This window comes from Choloepus didactylus, chromosome 4, assembly GCF_015220235.1.
Source record: "Choloepus didactylus isolate mChoDid1 chromosome 4, mChoDid1.pri, whole genome shotgun sequence".
Taxonomy (NCBI): domain Eukaryota; kingdom Metazoa; phylum Chordata; class Mammalia; order Pilosa; family Megalonychidae; genus Choloepus; species Choloepus didactylus.
Genome location: NC_051310.1, coordinates 54494782 through 54503017, shown reverse-complemented (window position 1 = coordinate 54503017; position 8236 = coordinate 54494782). Strand labels below are relative to the sequence as shown.

The 8236-nt window shown below is 39.0% G+C and overlaps 1 non-coding gene across 1 annotated transcript; it reads left to right on the top strand.

Moving 5' to 3' along the window:
- Positions 1-7877: 7877 nt before the first annotated feature.
- On the top strand, positions 7878-7993 carry LOC119533760. The gene has a single exon (XR_005216866.1). It is a non-coding gene; the product is annotated as a U5 spliceosomal RNA (small nuclear RNA).
- The last annotated feature ends 243 nt before the right edge of the window (positions 7994-8236 follow it).

Below are 8236 nucleotides of genomic sequence, written 5' to 3'. Positions count from 1 at the left end.
ACACAGCATCTAATGAACATTAGTGTTCACAAAAAGCAGCTCAGTCAAATGTGCAGATGCCCCAACAAGATCCACAGTATTGCTGGGTCTGACAGAGGAGGACAGCCCAGGGCAATGGGCATCGGCACGGTTGGTTGTGGCAGGAATCACTGACAGATGGTCTCAGCAGGCCACACCACAGGGAGGGGAGAAAGAGGACAGAAGTAGTAAATTCCAGTGGTGGTGACTGCTCCGGGGTCGAATCACTCTCCAATAAATCACTGTGGGGAACTCTGAATGGGGCCTGGAAGTCTAACATTCGTAGTTGGAATTAGGAGAAATTTCTACTTTAACTGTAGGTGTTACTTTTACCATTACCACTAAGCTGGCTTGGCTTGAAGATACACAGGGTGCAGCTGTAAAGGTCGCTGAAGTCCAAATGTTTATCTTGCTGAATGTTCCACCCACCTTGGTGCCTCTGCCCATGCTTCAGTGTTAACATCCCGTTACCCCAGTTAAATCAAGGTCTTGTCTTGGTGACCAAGCGTTCCAGATAATACATATTATTTAGGTGCCTGGCATCTTATTTAACATGTCTACATTTCTGTGTTACTTGCCTGTTACTTCCTACGTATGGCAATTGCTCAAATTGCTATTCCACTTTTATTTCCTGGTCATAAATGGTAAATTCCTGGAAGACAAAGCATGTGTCTCTTGTATTTTGATAGCCCTCAGCAATTGTCAGAGGCCTTTTCACAGAGTAGGCCTTCAAATAATGTGCAATTAAATCAATTAAAATATTTATAAATATTTAATACTTAAGACTGTCCCTTAAAACAGTAATTTCAACCTCAGCATTTCTTTTGCAGAGGCAATAGCATAAACCAATTTCTTTGCTCTAAGCTTAGGTAAAAGCAGAAAAACTCGTAGTGGCAAAACTGAAGCCCCAAACCAAACTCTGAACACATTTACTGCATGCCAAGTCTATGCAAGCCTCTTTTAACACTAAATCGGAGTTGGTCTTCTCCCAAGAAAGGCATGCCCAAAACTGTCTGAAAACTCAACCTTGATGCTTCCCCTAAGCCACAGAACTCACGACAATCAGTTTTCCTTATTTTCTTCCAATTCTAAGTGCATTAAATCAAATATTATTTGATGAAATAATAGTTGTTGCTTTGACTCAGGAAAGAAAAAGTTGCTCCAATTTATGCCATAACTTTTTTAAATGCAATTTTATTGAGATATAGTCATATACCACACAATCATCCAAAGTGTACAATCAGTTGTTCACAGTATTATCATATAGTTGTGCATTCATCACCACAATCAATTTTTGAATATTTTCATTACTCCAAAAAATAGAAAATAAAAATAAAAGTAAAAGTAAAAAAGAGCACCCAAAATATCCCACACCACCCCTACCCCCCTATTATTCATTTACTTTTTGTCCCCTTTTTTCTACTCATCTGTCCATACACAGGATAAAGGGAGTATGAGCCACAAGGTTTTCATAATCACATGGTCACACCATGTAAGCGGTACAGTTATACAATCATCTTCAAGAATCAAGGATACTGGGTTGCAGTTCAACAGTTTCAGGTATTTCCTTCTAGCTATTCTAATAAACTAAAAACTAAAAAGGGATATCTATATAATGCATAAGAATAGCCTCCAGAATGACCTCTCGAATCCATCTGAAATCTCTCAGCCACTGAAACTTAATTTTGTTTCATTTCTCTTCCCCCTTTTGGTCCAGAAGTCCTTCTATGCAATAACTTTTAAAGTCAATGATTTTCAATGTATAAAGGTTGTTTCGTGACCACTTTGGACCACTAGTCACCATATCACAGCATGTGGACTGACCCCTATGCAAAGATGGAATGGGTCCAGAGCATGATGGAGTAACACAAATTGAAAGTGCTTGTCATGGAAACTGTGAAAATCCTTGTTCTACGAAAATATGTCATTTTGCAGTGCTTTGCCAGATACCACCATCTCAGTAATGATTTAGAACAGGGTCAAATAAAGCCTGCCTTCTGTTTTGGTAAATAAAATAGTATTGAACACAGCCCCCTTCATTTGCTTACATATTGTCTATGGCTGCTTTCACAACACTACAACTGCAGAGTAAGTTTCAACAGAGTCACGATGGCCTGCAAAGCTGAACATATGCACCATCTGGCCCTTTAGAGGAAAAGTTTGCCACCTGTTCCAGTTTGCTAATGCTGCTATTATGCAAAATACCAGAAATGGATTGGCTTTTATAAAGGGGGTGTGCTGGTTTGAATGTATTATGTCCCCCAGAAAAGCCACATTCTTTGATGCAATCTTTTGGGGCAGACATATTAGTAGGGATTAAGTTGGAACGTCTGGATTTAGGTTGTTTGCATGGAAATGTGCCCCACCCAACTGTAGGTGATAACTCTGATGAGATATTTCCATGGAGGCATGGCCCCACCCATTCAGGGTGGGCCTTGATCAGTGGAGCCATATAAATGAGCTGACAAACAAAAGGAACTCAGTGCAGCTGACAGTGACATTCTGAAGAGTAGCTATAGCCAAGAGGGACACTTTAAAGAAAGCACAGGAGCTGCAGACGAGAGACAGTTTGAAGACAGCCGTTGAAAGCAGACTCTTCATCCGGAGAAGCTAAGAGAGGACAAATACCCCAAGAGCAACTAAGAGTGACATTTTTGAGGAACTGCAGCCTAGAGAGGAACGTCCTGGGAGAAAGCCATTTTGAAACCAGAACTTTGGAGCAGACGCTGTCCACGTGCCTTCCCAGCTAACAGAGGTTTTCCAGACACCATTGGCCATCCTCCAGTGAAGGCACCCGATTGCTGTGTTACGTTGGACACTTTATGGCCTTAAGACTATAACTGTGTAGCCAAATAAACCCCCTTTTACAAAAGCCAATCCATCTCTTGTGTTTTGCATTCTGGCAGCATTAGAAAACTAGAACAGGGGGTTTATTTGATTACAAAGTTACAGTCTTATGGCCATGCAAATATCCAAACAAGACATCAACAGCAGGGTACCTTCACTGAAGAATACGGATGGCGTCTGAAAACCTCTGTTAGCTGTGAAGGCACATGGCTGGTATCTGCTTGCTCCTAGGTTGCGTTTCAAAATGGTGTTCTCCAAAATGTCAGCATCAGCTGTCAACAGCCATCTTCAAAATGTCTCTCTAAGCTGCAGCACTCAGCTCCTTTGAACTCCCACAATGGGAGAAGCAGTACCTGCTCTTTTGCTAGAGAACAGCCTCCCTTCACTTGAATACCTTGCAAGCACTGCACCTGAGGCAAGCACTTCAAATAATAAAACTTGTCCACTTCAAGAGCTACCCCCATCTCCTCTTATTGTTTCCAGACCAGGTTGCACCAAAGCCAGAGGAAGGAAATGAAGTCCCTGCTCTGACAGGAAAGAAGATACATGCTAATTCAACTGCAGGATCTACCAATGTGTACTGGTAAGAACCCTGAGAATGGAGAATACACATGAGAATGAATCTCCAGGGTTTTGGACTAGAAGGCAGAAAATACAGTTGGGATAAGGGAGACTTTGTTGATATAAGAAATCTGTCTTATGATTTGGGAGTTTAACATTCTGGCAAGATAACCTGAGGCTGGTCCAAAAATGTGACTGGAATGATCCCTTGGAGACTGAATATGACAATGACCTACAGAAAATGAAGCACAGATCATAGAATTGTCTTACGAGAGTATTAACAGAAGAGTCAGAAGGCTCAGAGAGGTAAGAATGTTAGAATAAACTTACTAAGTGATACTGGAGAACGCACCACCTGAATGTATTCAGAAGGGCTCCTCCCCCCTCCCCACAAAAACCCTCCCATTCAGTAAGGCATTAAGGAATGCACTGATGAAAGATACACCAGCGTCATCAAGAAGTTAGGCGATGATCATCTTCTGTAGGTTAAGACTGACAGTAGAAGACACCACCATGGAACTGGGCTCTTGAGTTGAATATCAATGTGTTTGTGGGGCTGATGAGATTTGACACTGGAAGAGACCAGATGGTGGCACTTAAATCTTCAGAGACAAACCTGAAGGATATCCGGGCTAGGATGGCAATCAGGGTGCTGTGTTCTCAATAACTCTAATACATGGGTCTGGAAACCAACATGTGGACATAGGATTGGCCCCTTGTCACAATTACTCTCAGTGACCCATAGCAGAATGTGTGCTTCCTCTCTCTGCAACCTTCTGATCTGCTTGATTAGAGGTCCTGGTTCACTGGGAGAAGATGCCTCTACCCGAGGACTTGGGCAGGGTGCCACTTAACTTATTAAGCTTATGAAGCTACAATAACCAGTTAATCATATGGGGCTCCTCATGCCAGTAGACTAGAAGCCAAATAATGGGTCATTATAGAGGTGGTCATTATTGACCCTGATTACAATAAAGACCTAGGATTGATGTTACACAATAGGGGCATATAGGAGAGTGTCTGGAAACTAGGGAATCCACTGGGGTGTTTCACAGCATTTCTGTGCCCAGTAATAACATTAAATGAGAAATCTTAGTAATAACAGCCCAAAGAGTATAAACCAATAAGGACTTATATCTCTAAGGGTCAAAGATCTAGGTCACTGACCAGGTAAGCAAACTGTACCTGCTTAAACACTATCTAAGAGTGAATGAATTCTAGAATGGGGTATAAAGGAGCATGATGATGAATATCATTTACAGTCTCAGAACCAGCTGCAAAGTGTGTACAGTAGCTTTTTCCAAAAACCCTCCTGTTTTACATCTTTCATTGAATTGTAACATGTCATTATCTTGCTTTGAAGGTCCTGTGATAGATAGATTTAATAGAAGGCTAAGTACATCTGTGTCATGCAAGGGGTGGACTGTAGCAGATATCTCCTGTGCCTCACATCCATTGGTCTACTTTTTACTCTTTCCTTTAGTGCAAAAACCAATTTCACATGAATGTAATCTGATATCATCTCTCCTCATCTGTACCAAGAATCAGTTTTTGCCCAGGAGTTTTCTTATGTTGCAGTAGGAGGTAACTATGAGAACTCACCCAGCTCTCACACACATACAATCTGAAAGGTAATGAAGGAGTTAACATCCCATGGCAATTCTAGCCAATGGGAGATGGGAGTGGGTGGACAACTGCTCCCCTTTTCATTCTTCAGTTTACAATTCCAAAGTGCAGTCTTTTAACTACTATTGGTACTGATGTGATTGAAACATTATCCACAATGGTGACCAACCTGATAACATACCTTTGCATTGGCTTTCCCTCCTCCTCTCTTTTACTCTCTCCTGTCCCCCAAATCACTTCCTAAATAAAGTATCTACACACAAGCCATTGTCTTAGGCCGTTTTCTGGGTAAAGAAATCCTAAAGAAAAAACTGGCCTCATAGGGTTGTTGTGGAGATTAAAGAGTTACTATATTTAAATCACGTAGAATAATGCCTGACACATTTATTATCATCGTTTTTTTTTTAATTCCAACAACATTTTATATTCTGGGAAGTCCAGCCCTTTATAAAATGATGATAGCCAAACATGAATACAATAACTGATTGTATGACTACAACTGATCATATTTTTTTTCAAGTCAGATTTTTTGTACATATATATATATGTATATGGTGATGATCATGAACAGGCAAAATACATCTTTGCCAAATTTTTCTTCATTTAAATGAAGGTAATGATAAAGTATATTCAGAGTCACAGATATTAAAAAACACCTATAGTATAAATTAGTCACCTAGTTTTAATTCTTAATCCTATTAGAATAATTCTAAAGAAACTAAGATTATTCTAAAATAACAAAAAAGAATATGGCAATGTCCATCAGAAAGATGTATTATTAAAATAAATGGTCTCAGGATCAGGAAACTCAAAAAGAAAGAAAAATGCAATATATATCAAAGAAACTAAATGTTTTCACCTATAAACTGTAGTTTTCTTGCCAAAAACAAAAAGTTTATGTGAATCTAATTATGAGGAAACAATCAGACTAATCTAGATAATGGGACATTCTAAAGAAAACTGGCCTGAACACCATAAAAAAGTCTATGATACCAAAGACAAGAACAAAAAAAAAGGAGATGGAGGGCTTCTTTTAGATTAAAGGATCAAATATTTATCTATATCCATCTATATGAATGTACATATGGATAGGGATAAATATTTGATCTCTATATTGGAGAAATTTGAATATGGATTGTACGCTGGTATTATTTTATCAATATTAAATTCCTTGAATATGATAATAGTGTGGTGGTTATGATGGAGGGGAGATTAAGGATTGGTCTAGGGCACAATTTTATAGGAAGCCAAATTTCTGGAGGAGTTGGGAGGTCGAGGGTAACGTCATACTCTTATAATGAGGAACTAAGTCAAGCTGCCTACTGTCTCCAGGATGGGTCTGATATTTCTGGCATTTCAATAGAGAAGAATCCCTGAACCACTAGTAAAAGAACCAGTTCTGGACTGTAAAACTTGGGTAAGACCACCATAAAACCAACAGAAATGGAGAGATGAACAGAAGAAACAGGTAGAGATAGCAGGAGGAGAGTTGGAGAGAGACGAAGACAGAGAGCGAGATGCTTCCTCTGAAGAAGAGCATGTAATTCAAATTCAAGTAAGAAAAATAAAGAGATCAAACAATATCACCAATAAGAGCATCAATTCTCTGCAAATTAAACTGATTTTACTAAAAAAATGTGACAAAAGCTTTAGAATAAGTTGAGCAAACTCAATGATATTAATAAGGGGATATCTTTGTTCTGTTTTGCTAAAGCTGCCAGAAATGTAATATACCAGAAATGGATTGGCTTTTATAAAGGGGATTTATTAGGTTACAAATTTACAGTTCAAAGGCCATGAAAGTGTCCAAACTAAGGCATCAACAAGAGGATACGTTCACTGAGGAAAGGACAATGGTGTCTGGAACACCTGTGTCAGCTGGGAAAGCATGTGGCTGGCATCTGCTGGTCCTTTGCTCCAGAGTTGCATTGCTTGCAGCCTCTGATTCCAGTGGCTTTCTCTTTAAGCATCAGTGGGTTCTCACACAGCTTCTCCAGGGGAAACTCTCGGATTCATCTCCAAACATCTTTCTGATTGCATCTCCAAGCATCTTTCTGAGCTGTCTTCAAAATGTCTCTGCCTTTTATCCTCTCATAAAGGATGCCAGTAAACTAATTAAGACCCACCTTAAATGGGCGGGGTCACACCTCCATGGAAAAATCTAATCAAAAGGTTCCCACCCACAATGGGTGGGTCACATTTTCATGGAAACAGCCTAATCAAAAGATTCCACCCATAATAAGTCTGCCCCCCTCCACAAGATTGCATTAACGAACATGGCTTTTTATGGGATACATAACAGATTAAAACCAGCACAATCTTCCCTTAACAAAGCACAACAAATGAGAAGACAAAACAGGAAAAATTTCAAAAGAACCAGTTAGGAATCCTAGTAATGAAAAATATAGTCATTGAAGTGATTCCATAGATAGAACAAATTCTAGAATAAACACTGTTGAATAGAGAATTAGCGGATTAAAAAAATAGCACTGAGGAACTCATTCACAATGGAGAACAAGGATATGAAGGTTTCTGTTTTGTTTTACTTTTGTTTTGCTTACCCTTAATAACAGTTAAGAGAAGTTAAGAGACATAGAGCACAGATTGAGAGGCTCCAATATACATCTACAGCGACATATGGCTAGAAGACATTGGAATACTATCTTCTAAGTGCTAAGAAAAATTTGCTATCAACCTGGATTTATGTATACAGTCAAACTAACATGCAAGAGTAGGAGTAAAATGAAGTTATTTAAAATATATGAACTGAGAATGGTTACTATGCCCACATTCACACTGAGAGTACAATTAAAAATCTATTTTAAATACTCCAGTTTCTCTTCAGATCATATAAATCTTTCATCTTTTACTAAAGATTTCCATGGAGATAAACAATTCCAAGTTTATACCCAATTTTTTGAGGCCCTGCATCTGTAGGGCTAATAATAGTATAAAGATAGGAAAAAAAATCTATTTTAGCAAGAAGAAAAGGGAAACTAAAAGGAAAGTGTAGAATATAGAAATTATGGTTATCATGGAAACTGACACCATGTCGGTAAATTTAGTTAACTAGTTACTGTAACAAATTTTTGTGTGTCTTCTATGAAAGGTAAAACAAAAAGTCTAGCCAACAATGATGAGGTTGGCACTCATTATTCATTGGAAACAGGGTGTACAAGGTCTG